The 18,830-nt window shown below is 32.8% G+C and overlaps 1 pseudogene; it reads left to right on the top strand.

The window, feature by feature from the left end:
* The first annotated feature begins 15,040 nt into the window (after window positions 1-15,040).
* On the top strand, window positions 15,041-16,093 carry LOC149575672 (acyl-CoA--sterol O-acyltransferase 1 pseudogene; annotated as a pseudogene).
* The last annotated feature ends 2,737 nt before the right edge of the window (window positions 16,094-18,830 follow it).

The raw sequence follows: 18,830 nt of genomic DNA, 5'->3' as shown, positions 1-18,830 counted from the left end.
CCTTCAATTCCCAATGAAACTATCTACCATAATATGAAATGAACAAGAGAGGAAGCATAATCATAAATGAGGAAGGTAAATGGAATCACCTCTACTATGAATATCAAAATGAAATGGAATTGACTTGATTATCATAGGATCACATATTATTGTCCTTCAACTCTTAATGTAGAACTAATCCATCCATGGCCAACAAAGCATGACAAGAAAATAGGATAAATGGAATTACAGACTCATTCACCATCAAGTTTTATAACCTTTGCATTATCAAATGAGATTACATTTATAGTTTTCTATTCTTTCTTAATTCTAGTAGAGCAACAATCATTTAATAGAAAAGAAAATGAGAATTAAATATGAAATTATTCAATCTAAATTGTGATATGAGCACGTGGTATCTCTTCTATTGATGATTCTAAATCTATGGTGTTTTTGAAAACACACGATGACTATTCAACTTCATACAATCTCAGAAAATCTTGTAGAAAATCATTAATTCTTCATATTCTTCTATTTTGCACCAACCTATGTATTTCATATTCCAACAGTCGCCTAAACTTTGAATTCCCATCATTAATCTTAAATCGATAATCAAGATTAAATTATTATAAACCTTCTTTGTAATGTCCTCCATGGGTCCCTTCATGTACACATGTCTTTCCATCGTTATGTCACTATGATTATTTTCCTTGCAACTTTACATAGTGAGATGGAAACAAACATAAATCTTTTTCTGATCTGACAGTGGTAATAAAATGATATTAAGTCTCTTTGTTTCACATCGCGGGTCCACTTTCCAACTAGGTGTGTCATGGCAGACAAATGGTAGTAATTCATTGCTTGAAAGATCTGACATTGACCTAGTTTTTCTTCGTGAAATGTGATGGCCCATAGGACACATATTGATCTATCATTATGTCACTATGAATAATGATCGAACAACTTTTAGTAGTGACATAACAATGATCATGGATCTTATAAGATATGAAGTCTAAAGGCATTCAAATTTTGTTTCATATTTGAATGGGACCCAATCTGGTAGGTAAGCATTTGGACTTTTCAACTTGCCAATAGCACACACTCTTTCATTCAATTGACTTTTCAACTTTGCAACGTATATGTACGGATTAAATATTAACCATCAATTTCATTTTAAAAAGAGTCATACCACCTTTGACTTGATTCTTTCGGCATTTCTACATTTTTTAGTGCTCACTCTATATTGAACTCAACTGATCTTGCTTCTAACTTATTCTCTCGATCTATATATCAATCTTTAAGCCTCAATCTTCAATGTTCTCTACTACATTTTCTCTAAATATGCCTGTGATCTCTTTTAAATGTATTCTTCTTTTAGATATAGACCTTTGACCATGAAGTTAGAAACTCTCATAGATTTAGAAATTCTTTCATGAAGAACTATTTCACAGCATGAAACCTTGTCTTTAGAGTGATTATAAATAAATCAATAGAAGATCTTGATAAAGGGTGCTCCCCTTAATACAATAAACTCATAACAAAGATAAAGAAACAACAAAAAATGCAAGAACAAAAATATGGACTTCTTATTTGTGTCGTAAATGTAGTATTACAAAATTCACAAGTACAATATGCTAATCCACGTGGGTGCCTTCCTAATAAATCTGCAAGGCAAGCTACAAACTGTCACCCAGAGTTGTCTTAAACAATGTTCGAGCTTTTCTTAAATAGACAATTTTATGTCGTTCGAGAAGGTTCTAGACATTGAAACTTAATACTAGGGCCAATAGGCCCTAAAAAAACATATAGAGTCAGTCAGATACATCTTTGACAATTATTTTAGATATTTTGGATAGCCCAACTTCGGAAGGCCATAACTCTCGAACCGTTGCTCTAGTTGGCTATTATAACCACTTTTCAAGAATGATAGCTTCTAATATATAGGCTCAAAATAATGCAAGCACCCTTCTGTCAATTTTTTGGACCTCATTCGGGCACTCTAAGGCTTCCAACGGTGAGCTTGAAAATTTTTTTGCAAATTTTTCCACCAAAAATTTGCAATAACTTCTTTGATACTTAGGTTGGAGCAATGAGATTTTTATGGTAGCCTTATAACTCTAAAATGAACCTTCCTATAGAAAATGAGAACATTCTAAGCTCATATGAAAAACTGACTAAAAATAGAAAGTTCCCATAAATAGTAACCACCCTATCTATTAGTCCTTATTAAAATAGAAAACATTGAAAAGAAAATATTTTTTGAGTGATGCAAGATTTCTCTTACACCCAAGATGCTCCTACATCAAATCCAAACCTTCTTCTCATTGGGATGATGCATAGAAAACCCTCCAAAACCTAATCACCTAGCTTTGGGCTGATGTATTGCTCACATGATTTCATGCATTAGGTTAGCTCAAAGGGATGATGAGAAGAAAGACCATCCTATAGGCAGCCTAGGCTCAGACTCAAGACATTGACACTTGACTCAAAACCCTAGAGCAAAAAATATGAACTAAAACTTGAGCAACACTATCCTCTTCACTTGAAATAGCATTTATAGGTGGACAAGAGGCCTCACCCTCCCTAATATTTGACATACCTTGTCTCATTTTACTATAAAATTGTCTATATGCTTCAATTTATTCTTTTGTAAGATTTTTCTTTCAATGATTGTTACTCATGTTTATAGCTCCAAAAAAATTGTTTCCAATGATAAATTTATGAATAATATGATCAAGAATGTTTGATGTTGTCTCTTGTTGTCTAAAATCTTGTGTTCCTCACCTACAAAAAGAATGTAGAAACCATTGGGATGCATAAAATGGCCCAAATGCCCTATTTGGTGTGGCTTATAAATTTGAATATCAAACATTTGATAATTTTGAAATTCAATATTCTTAATATGGCATCCAAAAATGAACAAGGGTGCCATGAATTTACTATGGCCATTGTAAAGAGGTGTTGGATGTCAAATCAACATCTAATATATCATACTTAAAATATTTAGAATTTGGGGAAGAGAGGAGGGGAGAAAATATATAATCTTTAACATAAGAATGTTATATTAAATAAAATATATAACATCATACACATAATAGTTTGTATAATAATTTAGTCTATTGTAGATGATAATGAATTATATTATAATATAATATGATATATATCACATGCTATATGATATTATAGTATTATATATTATATGAAATATTATATTAGTATAAAAATATACTAAACGCATTACATATATGATATATATCAGCTATCTAATACATATTGGATATATAATATGTATTTGATATCGAATATCTCTAACACAAATATATGGCCTTGAGATTTTCTTCAGGATTGCTAGAGTAAATTTGGGTTCGAGATACCAAAATTGAGAAATCAACAAAAAAAGTTAAAGAAAAAAAAGAGTTTCATGACAAGATTATCAACTTTCTACCAATATAAAATTTATCTAACTTTGAATTTAAGATATAATTAGTATTCATTTTTAATTAAATCACATCTAAAGCTCTAATTAATAGGCTAGCTTAAAACATCTATAACTTTCAAATGGTTTAACATTTTTTGGAATCTAAAACATGTATCATATTCAATGTTTGGCATATTATAGAATTAAAAAAAATATTAAAAATGAAGTTTTGACCAAGTTACAGTGGTAAGATACACAAATTTTTATATTCTTAAAAAAGTGTAGTAAAAAATCACAATTAATTATTTTTTTATTGGTAATATTTTACTTTTATTTGGAGCTACGAACTAGTGAGGCCAAAAATCTGGGGGACCTCATCCCCTAAATTCAACACTCAAGACCTGCAAGCACAAAAGCCCAATAGGGACTCCAAGCTTGGGGGTACAACCAACACACTCCATCGTGGGTTTGACATAGGGTCCGTGAGCACTCCTAGCCCAACAACAATCTTGAGAATTGAATATCATTCTCTCCATCTCTATTGGCATGAAAACTAAATGCCATGAACATTGACTAGTTGATGTCAACCCCTTATACCTCCTTTCCACCTTATCTCTCTATACTAGTGACATTCTTGTATCTCCTAGCAGCCACGATGATGAACAACACCATTCAACAATCACATGTAGTTGAATATCATTATCTCCATATCTATTGGCATGAAAACTGAATGACATGAATGTAAAATGACATGAACACTACCTAGTTGATGTCAACCCCTTATACCTCCCCGCCACCTTATCTCTCTATACTGGTGACATCCTTGTATCTCCTAGCAACCACGACGATGAACAACGCCATTCAACAATCACATGCAACCAAACCACTACAATTGGATCCACCTTGGCACAAGACTCCAAGAATATTCTAGATGCCTCCAATGTACAGAGCCTACCACCTATCTCAACTAGAACATCCACTATCGTGACCACTGTATACACCAAGTCCATGAGATCTAAACTAGTGATGCCCCTATCAACAAGGGATGCAACTGATCATTGTGTTGCAGGTTCATGTCCAAAAAACATAATTAACTATTAACTTGGTAAAATCTTATGAAAAAAATGTCTGCCACATTTGGACATGAGTCTTCTACTTATATCTAGAATCTTATAAAAAATGTTAATATTTGATTGCAGCTAGAGTTGTTAGACATACAACTACTTATTATCTTTTACTTGAAATTTGTATACTATTGCATCAAAAATTAATTTTTTTATCAAATGTATTATTTAAAAATAAATAAAAAATAGTTTCTTAGAAACTACATTTAATTTACTGTGAATTCTATTTTTTCATATTTTTGATATAAGATTGTTAACTTATTAAGATTTTCACATCAGAAATCCTCATATAACCAACACACATATGTTTTAGTTCTAATACAAAAATCTTCTAATACTCTTCAAAATGTTATATATATATAGTTAGAAATAATCAAGACTTACCAAGTTACTGAGAGGGGAGGGGTGAATCAATAACCTCAAAACTTTAAACTAATTCAGCACTTAATCAACATAATCCATTCACCATTAATTCATCTAATCTACTACATGCATGAGAAACTGAAAGATAAACATTCATGACACATGAACATGGAATTTGGTAACCTAGAAACTTTCCAAATAGAAAGTAAAACTGGGGTGGGGATGATACCCACACTTCACTACTACAGCATAAAGTTGGCTGGTTAAGGCTTATATTGACCACTTCTAGTGATCTGCCCTGTTAGGAGAAAATAGGACTACTATGTCCAACTTGTTAGAGGATTTACAAACATACAATGAAGTATGCACTATTTTAAGAGATTTAAAGAAAGACTGTTAAGTCTACCCTGTTAAAGGATTCAAGACTAATTCACCTATTAAGATGAAAAAGAGGATCTTACTTACAACCTTATTTTCTAATTAGGTCCTTGAAGTACTGATCACCTCATGTGATAGATAAGACTCTTTTGCTCCTAAATTGACCTTGTTGAATTCCTTACTCTGTTGCATACTCATTCTCATTCATCAAACATCTGCTTAGCATTATGCATTCTTACATTCACTTCTTCACTCCTTAATACATTGGTATGATATAATACATCACTTATATATACCATTCCAATATTTACAATTACAAGGTCAGCTAAAACACAAGTAAACAAAATATTACTGAGTCGGCCAAATAGTAAAAACTCGAGTTCTATAAGCTAACTTGATGAACTTCTGATACTTGGTGTCCACTACATTACTCGACATCGTCATGCACTCAGTAGAAGTAGAGGCTTGGTCCATACTAATCACACAACGTAGCTTCAAACTCAGTGACCATTGGAGACTCGATAGATATAGTGTCACTTGGTAGATACTGAATACTATGTTTACCTTGCTTGCACTCGGTAAACACTGCTCGTCCCATCACTTGATAGACACTGTGAAGCTTGATAACAACTAAATTTTTCAGTGATAACTACTAGACTTCACACTGCCTATTTTCACTTGGTGACTTCTGAAATGCTTGGTGTGAACTATGAAACTTGGTTATCATTGGATTGCTCGATAAACACTAGAGATTGAATGATGAGCTCAATAACCATACAGAATTGAATAAGTTTTGTCACTAATGACAAATATAACTTAATACCAACAATCTCCTCCTTTGGCATTAGTGACAAAAACACTTATAAGCCAAGACTTATGTACACTGACATACTGATTTTTTATTTTTCAAAATTTATCTTTTAATGTTGTTGTATATACATTTGCACATATCTCCCCCATATAAGACATAATATATACATAGTCACTTTACATAATTATACACATAGTCTCTCTCCCTTTTATTCTATACATATATCAATCTATTCTCTCCCCCTTTGTCTCTCCACAAAATATCTCTTACTCCCCATTTTTGAAAATAATGCCAAAGAGTTATACAATTCATTCATATAGAGACAACAAAATGTGAGAGAAACTTGAAATGTACCTTGAGAATAAGAGCTAGTGTCTTATCCTAGTTGTCTTGCAAAATTTTGCAGGTATGAAGAGCTACTTGAACTTTTGCTAAGAGTTATATCATATGTTCTACAACTGAAAGATTGTTATCCTAGACCAATGACTTTGAATATGCAATATGTTTCTGCATTGTGTCCATGATTGGAAGGATCATATTTTGGATGTCTATCAATGTGGATCTGATCCTTGCTTCCTCTCTCAATAGTTTAGCCTACATATCTGATAGAAATCTCACCTTAATGTGATGTGTTGAGCTTGAGCTGGGGTCAAGCTCCAACCTTTGAGCATTGGCCTTCATATCTTCATCAATCTTATTCAATTTCTCTTTTACCTCCTTAGTGAACCCAGTAACATCACACAGCTTAGCAAAAAGTGATGTTACATTTGTAAAATAATTTTCAATGTTAGCCAAAATGGAGGACGGTTCTACCTGATTTATGGCAATGTGCTCAAGTACTTTATTATTAAACTTTTTCTCTGCCTTTTCAATTAAATTTTCTTGTCCAGTAGAATCCTCATTAAACTTGTGCACTGCCTCCTCTAACTACAAAAAAATGTGTTGAGATGAATCCACATCAACACCTATGGCCTCTATTAGTATATTCTTTTCACTTTCAATTATTTTGAATTCCCTGTCCCTTTCATCTCTTAATTGCTTTTGCCTTCCTTCTATTCCAAAAGCTGGCTAACCAATCTCATTTGTTCCATAGTAGCATTATCAAGATCCAACGTAGGAATTACAATCTCTTTGTCCAAGTCTATATCTCCTTCAATTTCTTTTCCAGTAATCAGAATTTTAAGAGGTTTCCTTGGTTCTACTTCTCATATTACTGCCTTGGACTTAGAAACAGAAACAATGGTAGAGATGGTTGGACTTGCAGTGAAAACTTGAATAGGACCAACTGAAGAAATACTTGTAGGAGTGCTAAAAGAATCCAAAATTGATGTGCTATCCAAAATTGAAGTAATAACAGGTGGAGTACTGACTAAAGTACATACAATAGGAGCATTGATAGAAGTATTTACAGATGAAGTACTTACAGGAGCATGCAAAAATGAAGTTGACAAAATTTTAGAACTGGATGTTGTATACGCTGTTGATGTTCCTAACTTGGGTGGTATCCTTTCCTAACTCGGGTGGTATCCTTCTTTCTCAAGTGATGTCTTGCACAATTTATGCCAATGTGTCCATATTCTCCACAATAATGACATCTACACCAAGTATTGTAGTCCCAATCAAATATTGCTTTTACAAATTGTTCAGTTGGATTGAATGGTTTAGATCTGCATTCAGATGCTTTGTGACCTTGCTTCTTGCATTTGTGAGATTTACCTTCAAATTTTGGTTTCTCCTTACATTCATTAGCTTTATGACCATGCTAATTGCAGTTGTAGCACTTTCCATTGAATTTTTCTTTTCCATTGCTCCAACATTTGTTTGATGTGTGACCTATCTTCCCACAGTGATTGCAAGTAGGCTTCTAATTCCTTTGAGTACCTTGTTTGGAATATTCACCTTCATCTTTGTATCCAAGTCCTACTTTACCCTTTTTCCTATAAAGATTTTGCTCACTTTGTTGATTCAATTGATCCATGTTTGCTTGGGATTTCATTATCCTTTCATTGAGTTGCTTCTCAAAATTTAGATCAACTTTCAATCTTTCATTGATTTGTCTTTCAGTGCTTAAATCATTTTTGAAAAATGGACTTATGATTTCGTCATTTGCATTAGAGAGCTGATTGATGAGACTTTCTTACTAAAGGGATTGATTTTGAGTTGCATTGTTCCTTGCCTCCAAGTCTTCACTTGCCTTATTCCTTTGTTCCAATATTTCACACATTCTTATTGATTGAATTTCCTGTTCTCTTTTCAATTTTCTTACCTATTCTTGCAGAGAGCCATTCTTTTCTAGGAGTTCTTTAATTGCCTCATTTGCTTCATCTGAACTACTTGAGGGGAAAAAGTCTTCAATCTTTTCTTCAACATATTGGTGGTCATTCATCTATTTAGCAAGTTCCTTCCTTCTTTTTAGAGATTGGGAAAGATTCTCTTTTACTTCCTTGAGTTGAGCTATGGCCATCTCTAAATCTAGCTTTTCATTGCCAATAGCTTTATCAAGTCTGAATATCTCCATTGTCCTTTGATCTTTGCTCAAGTTGTTAAACTTTATCTTGAGAACCACAAAGCTTTGATACCAATTGTTGAAAATAATCAAGACTTGCCAAGTTATTGAGAGGGGAGGGGTGAATCAATAACCTCAAAATTTTAAACTAATTCAACACTTAATCAACATGATCCATTCACCATTAATTCATCTAATCTACTGCATACATGAGAAACTAAAAGATAAACATTCATGACACATGAACATAGAATTTGGTAACCCAGAAACTTTCCAAATAGAAAGTAAAACTGGGGTGGGGATGATACCCACAAAACTTCACTACTATAGCATAAAGTTGGCCAGTTAAGGCTTACATTGACCACGTCTAGTGATCTGTCCTGTTAGGAGCAAATAGGACTACTAGGTCCACTTTGTTAGAGGATTTACAAACATACAATGAAGTATGCACTCTGTCAAGAGATTTAAAGAAAGACTGTTAAGTCTACCTTGTTAAAAGATTTAAGACTGATTCACCTGTTAGGATGATACAGAGGATCATACTTATAGCCTTATTTTTTGATTAGATCCTTGAAGTACTTATCACCTCATGTGATAGATAAGACTCTTCTGATCTTGAATTGACCTTGTTGAATTCCTTACTCTGCTACTGATACTCATTTGCATTCATCAAACATCTACTTAGCATTATGCATTCTTACATTCACTTCTTCACTCCTTAATACATTAGTATGATACAAAACATCACATATATATACCATACCAATATTTACAATTAAAAGGTCGGCTAAAACACAAGTAAACAAAATATTACTGAGTCGGCCAAATAGTAAAAACTCAGGTTCTATAAGTTGACTTGATGAACTTCTGATACTCGGCGTCCACTACATTACTCGACATCATCATTCACTCAGTAGAAGTAGAGGCTTGGTCCATACTAATCACACAACATAGCTTTGAACTTGGCGACTATTGGAGACTTGGTAGATATAGTGTCACTCGGTAGACACTGCTCATCCCATCACTTGGTAGACATTGTGAAGCTTGATAACAACTGAACTGTTCGGTGATAACTGTTGGACTTCACACTGCCTATTTTCACTCCGTGACTTTTGAAATGCTCGGTGTGAACTGTGAAACCGAGTTATCACTAGATTGCTCGGCAAACATTGAAGACTAAATGAAGAGCTTGGTAACCATATAGAATTGAATAAGTGTTGTCAGTAATGACAAATATAACTTAATGCCAACATATATATATATATGTATATATGTATACATACATACATATACATATATATATATATATATATATATATGTATATATATATATATACATACATATACATATATATATATATATATATATATATATATATATATATATATATGTATATATATATGTATGTATACATATACATACATATACATATATATATATATATGTATATGTATGTATACATACATACATCATACATATACATATATATATATATATGTATATGTATGTATACATACATACATACATACATATATATATATATATATATATATATATATATATATATATATATATGTATGTATGTATATGTATATGTATATGTATGTATACATACATATATATATACATATATATAAATATATATATATTTATATGTATATGTATGTATATATATATATATATGTATACATATACATATACATATATATATATATTATGTATATATGTATATGTATACATATATATACATATATACATATATATATATATATATGTATGTATATATATATGTTGGCATTAAGTTATATTTGTCATTACTGACAACACTTATTCAATTCTATATGGTTACCAAGCTCATCATTCAGTCTCCAATGTTTGCCGAACAATCTAGTGATAACTAGGTTTCACAGAAATATAACTTAATGCCAACATATATATATATACATACATATATGTATATATGTATACATACATACATATATGTATATATGTATACATGTACATATATACATATATATATGTATGTATACATATATACATATATATATGTATGTATACATACATATACATATATATACATATAGATATTGTATAATATGTATACATACATATACATATGTATATGTATGTATACATATATATATGTATATATATATATACATGTGTATACATATATATATATATACATGTGTATACATACATACATACATGCATATATATATATAGATATATATATATATATATATATATATGTATACATATATGCATATATATATATATATATATATATATATATATATATATATATATATATACACATGTATACATATATGCATACATATATATATGTATATATATATACATATATATATATATACATACATATATATATACATGTGTATACATATATGTATACATGTGTATACATATATATAAATGTGTATACATATATGTATATATACATGTGTATACATATATATATATATATACATGTATTGTGTGTGTGTGTGTGTGTGTGTGTGTGTGTGATAACTTTCTTTTACTAACCATTTGCACATAGTGTAACATATATAATTATTTTAACTAAAATTAATTTTTTGGAATTCGCATTAACCACTCTATATATATATTGTGATAACTTTCTTTTACTAACCATTTGCACATAGTGTAACATATATAATTATTTTTACTAAAATTAAAATTTTGGAATTCACATTAACCACTCTAAAAGGGACAAACTTCATTCTTCATATTTACTAAAAGAGGGGTAAAAATTTATTAAGGAAAAATGAGAAACAAAAAGAAGAGCTCAACAAGGAGCTCTATCCTGAGCAACGAGGTCATTTAACCCAAGAGACAGATCTAATGGAAGCTGCCCCTAATCCATAATATTCCAATCCTGAGCATGATCGGATGCCCATTTGACCAAACAATCAGTAGCTCTGTTCCATTCTCAAGGAATGTAATTAAAAAACTAACAGACTCTAGACAAGTACAAAAGAGAAGATTTTGACTAACAACTGAAGCCAATTGCCAACTAACATACTCAAGAAACTGTGAAGTACAAAATTTCACCACCACTTGAGAGTCAAATTCACAAATAACTTTGTGCCATCCCCTCAAACAACATTTCTCCACATGTAAAATGGTTAGAGCCTCCATGAGATTATTAGTATGACAACCCTTATGCACTAAAAAAAGAAATTGAACTTCTCCAAAGCTACATTAGGCCACAGCCCCAATGCTAGTAGCACCTAAATTCCCCTGAGAAGAACCATTAATGTTGACTTTGAGAACTTTGAGTGGAGGAGGTGACCAATGACCCACACAGTTTACTTGTCTCTTCCCTTGAGATCTAGGATGGTTTGGAAATTTACGATACCAATGACTTGTAACCCTTGGGAATCCATCTTGAAAATGAAAGTTAAGGCATCTACAAATAGCAAGATCACCAAGTTCCATACCTCCATCTGACTCACACTTTTCCTGAATAGTTTCCTGGAGAGAGTGGGAAATCTTCCACCAAAGATGCATGACACCAATCTAGACATCCTGAAAGATTCTTCAGTTCCTCTCCAACCAAATATGCCAAAAAATAAAAGAGGGATCAACAATCCATGCAACTTGAAGAGGTGAAGCCTTGGAGGGGGCACTCCCCAAGTAATCCCAAAACTCAAGCAAGGAGGGAGCATGGTTATAAGAGCAACCCCAAGAACTCCACCAAAGATGTCATAACTTGGTAGAAAATGAACAATGGAAGAAGAGATGAGAGATAGACTCCTCTCCATTACCACATAACACACAAAAAGATGGGCCCTAGAACCCACGTTTACAAATATTATCCCATGTAAGACACCGATTTTGAGCCACTAGCCACATGAAGAAATTACATTTGAACCAAGAAAATATATTCCAAACTTGCTTCCACCAAGGGACCTTGGCATCCCCTAATAGTTGTCTATTAATCTCGTGGTACCTCACAGAAATAGAATATTTACTAGATAGGGTACCACCTCAAGCCAAAACATCTGGCCCTAGTAGAGAACAAAACTCCCTAGAAGCTCCAAAATCTTTGAAAGATCCTTGACGGTCCGCCTCTGAGCCTCTAGGAGGCCAATCTAAAGAGAATTTGCAACTATATCTAACAACAAGACCCAACTAATTAGGAGTCTTATAATGAGCCACTTTATCCCATCCAACAACAAGAAAAGAATCACACAGAGTCTGAAGATGAGGGTAAATGGATAAGATGGGAGAGTTTCCATCCCAAGCATCAGACCAAAACAAAGCCACAGAGCCTCCCTTACATATCTAGAAAAGGCCCCTCTTAACCAATTGAGCACCAATCTTGAGAGTATTCCACACCATAGAGCCACAAGCTTCAAGAGGAAGCGTGGAAACAGACTAAGTATCAACACCTCTAAAATACTTATGAGTAATTATACGAGCCCAAATATGATTTTGTCTAGAGCACCATCGCCAGTAAAGCTTAGCAACCAAAGCTTTATTACTCAAGATAGTAGATCGAAGGCCAAGAATGCCCTCCTTCTTAGGCTTGCAAACAATCTCCTAACTAATCAAACTCCATTTAGAGTTACGCAAATTACCACTCTAAAGAAATTCTCACAAAATTACATCATATTCCTTGAGAAAGTAAATAAGAGCAACCTAAACCATGCCTCTATAAATAGGAAGAGCCCGAATAACATATTGAAGAAGGGTAACATGAGCAACAATAGAGAGCCATCTATGGGTCTAGTTATTTACTTTCTCTTGAAGCTTGTTAATCAAATTTTGCTAGAAAAGTCGTGGCTGCCTAGAAACAACAATAGGAATGACAAGATAAGTCAAAGGGGTGAACCAATCTGAAACTTGAGGATATTAGCAATCCTCTGTTGAATAGGATCATAAGTGTTAAAGAAATATATAGAATATTATTGTGCATTAACTTTTTGGCCTGTTGTTGCCAAATAAATATCCAATGTATGTTGGAAGGTTTCAACTTCCTTGACTTAAGCAATACCTACAATAGTAGAGTCATCAACAAATTGAAGATAAGAAAGAGAAGGTAAACCATTTCCCCAATGCCACCCCTAGATAGAGTTTTGGGACCCCTGATACTTGATGAACCTGCTCAAACCCTTAGCCATAATAATGAAAAGATAGGGGGAAAGAGGATCACCTTGGCGAAGATCCCTAGAAGCACCAAATATCTAGGAAGGTTGGCCATTAAGAAGAACGGAGGAAGAGGAAGAAGTGGCACATCGCATAGTCCAACTCACCCACTCTGAGCTAAAGCCAAAGGCAAGAAGAATATTCCTTAGAAAACTTCATTTGACTCTATCATAGACCTTAGCCATATCCAACTTAATAAACATAGATCGCTCCCTTGAGCTAGCCATAGAGTGGATAGCTTCAATAGCAGTAACCACCCCATCTAAGATTTGTCTTCCTGCAACAAAACCTCCTTGTTCTTCTGAGATAATACTAGGTAGCCACTTTTTAAGTCTCTCATCAATCGACTTAGTAATAACTTTGTAAGCCACATTACATAGAGCAATAAGTCAAAAAAAAATCCAATTGATCAGCCCTCTCTTTTTTTGGAATAAGAACCAAGAAAATAGAATTCAATGCCCAAAGCATCTGCTAGAATAATATTCCTTAACAACTTCTAACAAATTGTGATTAATGATGTCCTAGAATTCCTGAAAGAATTCAATAGGAAAGCCATACCAAAGACCACTTCATTCTTCATTGTTTTGTCTACATTCAAATATATTCTAGATTAATATATGTCAATATCTGCATAGCCATTACACATTCTTTTTATACAAGTATTAGCTCTAATATCTTATTAATTCCTTTATTCTCAATTAAATGCCTATATCTCTATTCAAGATACATATCTTGTGAGCAAAAATTAAATAACTTCAACAAAATCTAGGAATCAGTCTATTTTAATCGAGTCCACAAAATAAGGCCGTATAAGGGACCAAAAGAATCAGAATTAATCTATTTTCAAGCTTCTCTAAACTTGGGATGTGCCCATTGAATCGATCAGAACAGGAGTTGATTTATTTTATTGGATATCTTCTCAGTTCCATTGGATGTTTTAAAAGTCTATCACCCTGTATTTTATCATTGAAACCAATGAATTGAATCGACTAGAACATGAGTTGGTTTATTTTATTAGGAATCTTCCGAGTTCCATGGATGTTTAATAAGTCTATTTCGCTGTAACTACAATTTTATTTCTGATGAAAGATACTTCACATCTCGGTTTATGTTTCTTTTTGTTTACAAGATGATTCCCAAAAATGTTGACTTTGTAAACTCGTGGGGGGATCAATGGCTACTGAACAATTTAAGTTCTGGCTGAACTTGAGATCAATCTGCATTAAACAAAATCCCCACCAAAAGAAGTTAACACCTTTTGTGCCATTTGAATCCAAATTGCACGATGGAAGGACTAAACAGCATTCAGATTTTATCAGGTATTCTATGTGGGGTAAGCTATTCATATTATGTTATACCAAAGCTTCCAAAGGGGCTTGGTCGACTTGTTGCAATGGCCCCTGTCATATTCTTTCACACTGTTTTGCCTGGACAAGTATCCAGCATCAGTATGAGAGGACATTTTTCTTTCATGTTTATGTGGATTAGCTCTTTCAAGCTTTTGATGCTCTGTTTTGATGTGGGTCCTCTGGCAACACAATGGGCAAGGTCCAATCTGTTTCATTTCATGGCAGTGGCTGTTATTCCAATAGAGCTTGGCCGGGCCAAGCCTAAAAACAACACAAAAAAGTCTTCTCGATTGAAAACATGTATAAAATTGATTCTAGAAGTACTTGTTTATGCTGGAATCATGCACATGATTTCATTGAGAAATAAAATTCCTCATGGCCTGATTGTTTTGCTGTATGGATTGCAAATCTATGTTAGTCTTGATATTGTGTTAGTAAGCCTGGCGGCCATTGTAGATGCTTGTTTGGGTGCAGAGTTAGAACCCCAGTTCAACAAACCCTACCTTTCTTCTTCGCTTGAAGATTTCTGGGGTAAAAGATGGAACCTTATTGTCACAAATATTCTTCGCCCATCTGTGTATGATCCCATCTTGTTTTTCTGCTGGAAGACACATAATTTGGTAAAAGAAGAGAACAGGAAGCCTCCCTATTGGGCAAGGGCTGTTGCTCTGTTGTCTACATTTATAGTCTCTGGATTGATGCATGAAGCAATAATGTATTACATCACAGAGTCAAGATCGAGATGGGACATGATGGGATTCTTTACCCTCCATGGCTTGTGTACCGCCATTGAAGTTGGTTTAAGAAGAAGCGGCAAGTTTGCCTTCATAGGAGCATCAAAGTACATTTCAATCCCCATTACTCTAATTTTCATCTACATAACATCACTTTGGCTTTTTTTCCCTGCATTTACCAGATATGGAATAGATACAAAGGGGATTGCTGAATATGAGTTACTTCTAAAGTTTTTGTTTCCATCGAGGAATTGATCCTAAAATTGTGTCTCTATGATAAAGAAATTTGGGAATTAGGCACCTGCCAGGTATTTTGCTTGTCAAGAGCATGGTACATTAAAGATTAATATTTTGAATGATATTTGTTTTGTCATATTTTGATCCAGCTTTGTAATCTTTGCTGGACTGCTATGTAATGTAACCCTGCCTTGCAGTTTTGCAACTGCAATCTTTTTATTTAATTGCAATTCTCTTAGTAATGTGATTTTATTATGAATAGTTAATCGGTCGGTTTAAACATCACACACTAATGTTTGATTCATAAGCTAAAAGTGTTAAATAGTCAAAGTTGACTTATTTTTCTAAATTTCATTTTTTCCTTAATGTATGATGTTTAAGGGTGGCCATCGCCAAAAGACATTTCCTCTTTACAAGATTATGGTACATTTAGATAATACTGATTTTATGCCTAAATTACATGTAAAATGTTCTGAAGTCGAGTGTGTCAATAAACAAGGGTTTGCTGAGTGAGGTTCCTGCCAAATAGTTCCAAAACAAAAAATTTGATAGAATTCAAATTGGTGATTTGAAAAAGCAAATTGAACAAACAATGAAGTGCATTGACTCAATGCAACAATCCTTAAATGTGTTCATAACTTCATGTCTAAGAGTAGTGTCCACTAGCTTAACTCTTTGGTGAATAGCAATTGCAAGTCTGGTTTAGTATGTTCTGGATACCCATAATGAACCAACCAACGAGCCAGTCAGACATAATATCTAACACTAATCACAGAATAATACCCATCTGAACAAATGGATGTTTAGATTCATGTGCATGCTACAACATCGACCAGTAACAGAAAAGGAAACAATAAATAGTACATTGTATAACAAAACATAATACGTTCTCTCTTAATTTAACATTACAGAAGATCCAATGGTCATGATTTAAGCTGAGTGGCATATCCTTGCTATTGGTATAAAGCCTGTAGCTTGAAAAGTAGCCAATTCTTGTACCAAATTTACTTTCATTTGTAGGCCATACTTACAGCTACCAAACCTTGTTAGGTCAATTGACTGCATCTAGCTGGAACTTACCATACAAGTTCTGGTGATTTTAATAGAATAATTTATTTAACTACTTGCAGTTCAACTACTTGTTATATGAACTAATTGGTGGTATATTACTATCCAATTGATGACTTTCTTTAACATTCTGCATTTATCTTCATAAAACACAATTGCCATAAAACACAGATCATCATAAGGACACATACTTGTTGAACTCACTTGGACACATCATATGGAAATACATATTGTCAGAAGGTTACAGAAATGTCACATTAGCAAATATAATAAAGACTAAATAGTCGGTCAACAAGACATATAAATAGATTCTTTATAAATCAGGAATAAAAGAAGTACAATTACATTAAAACTGTCGAAAATAAAGGAAATATCTTTGTGTTCAAGAAATTGGAATGTTGACCATTTGTAAATTGTCCTAACATAATCACAATAATAGATGTTACATCGACTAATACAAGGTTCAAATCAACTTATCAAAATGACAACTCAAATAAATATCGTCAATTGTGGAATCATATCAATGTAATATAAAGATTAGATCAAATATGAACTTCCAAATTAATGACAAAGTAAACCAAAAAATACTAATAAGAAAGTCCTTCCTGAAGAAGCCACGATCAACTATTCACACATATCAAGAATATTGTGGGAGCGTGTTTCCACCCTACCAAGAAACATTAACACTTACTTGGAATCCTTCATGGCATGAAGGATACCTAGCCCAGCCAGAGATAGTTTAACAATCTAAAATCAGGCTAATGGAATTGGTGCAACATACTAGTCTACTCTCAACACTAATATAACGACCCTTTTAATTAAGAAGTGTCCCTAGCTACTCTCTTTATGAAACCCACTCATAAGACATATGGAGTACACAAGATGCATATGAGATAACATAACCAACAACTATTGCCATTTGATTATATTCATAGAAAATCATTACATCTCTAGCATATCGAAGCATATTAGTGATGTCTGATCAAGAGGACTTGGAAACGCAATCATATTTCTCTAGCTAAAATCAAGATTTATTTTTACTACATGGAATGTGCATCACAAAATGATAAGATTAAGCAAAGATCATGCATCCCCTTAATAAGCTCATTAATGTCATCCATAACACATCTTAATTTCACAAAATGTGTAAAAGTTTCGCTTACTATTTAACATTTATTTAATGAAATTTTCTTATCTTTATGAAACACAATTGCCATAAAACATGGTTCATCTTAATGACATACTTTTTGAGAACTCATTTGCATACAAGTTGGAGACATCTATATAACAAGTGTCACGTAGTGCCTAGTATTAAATGCTTGATAATGAGAAACATTCATAGGTGGAAAAGAGAAAATAAAAAGATACCCAAACAACAAAGTAGTGATCAAAATGGAGTATATAGTAATAAATAAATAATGAACAAGTGACCTAACATTTATATTAATTATAATATTTAAAATTATATCATATGTAATATATACTAATTGAAAGACATAGACTTGATTTATGCATATTGGTGACGAAAATAATAAATTTTGAGTAAATGCAATAAATTATTAAAAATTTATTAAAGCCAATTCTCAAAACAAGAAAGTCTACATTTTAAATTTTTTACCTTAATTCAATAAACAAAATTATCGTAAATATATAAATTTTTATAATCTTGTGTCATTAGATTTATAAA

The sequence above is a fragment of the Cupressus sempervirens genome, chromosome 2 (genome assembly GCF_028749045.1).
Source record: "Cupressus sempervirens isolate cs-2001-9-10 chromosome 2, ASM2874904v1, whole genome shotgun sequence".
Classification (NCBI taxonomy): Eukaryota; Viridiplantae; Streptophyta; class Pinopsida; order Cupressales; family Cupressaceae; genus Cupressus; species Cupressus sempervirens.
The sequence above is the reverse complement of the archived record's forward strand: the minus strand, read 5'-3'. Positions and strand labels throughout refer to the sequence as shown.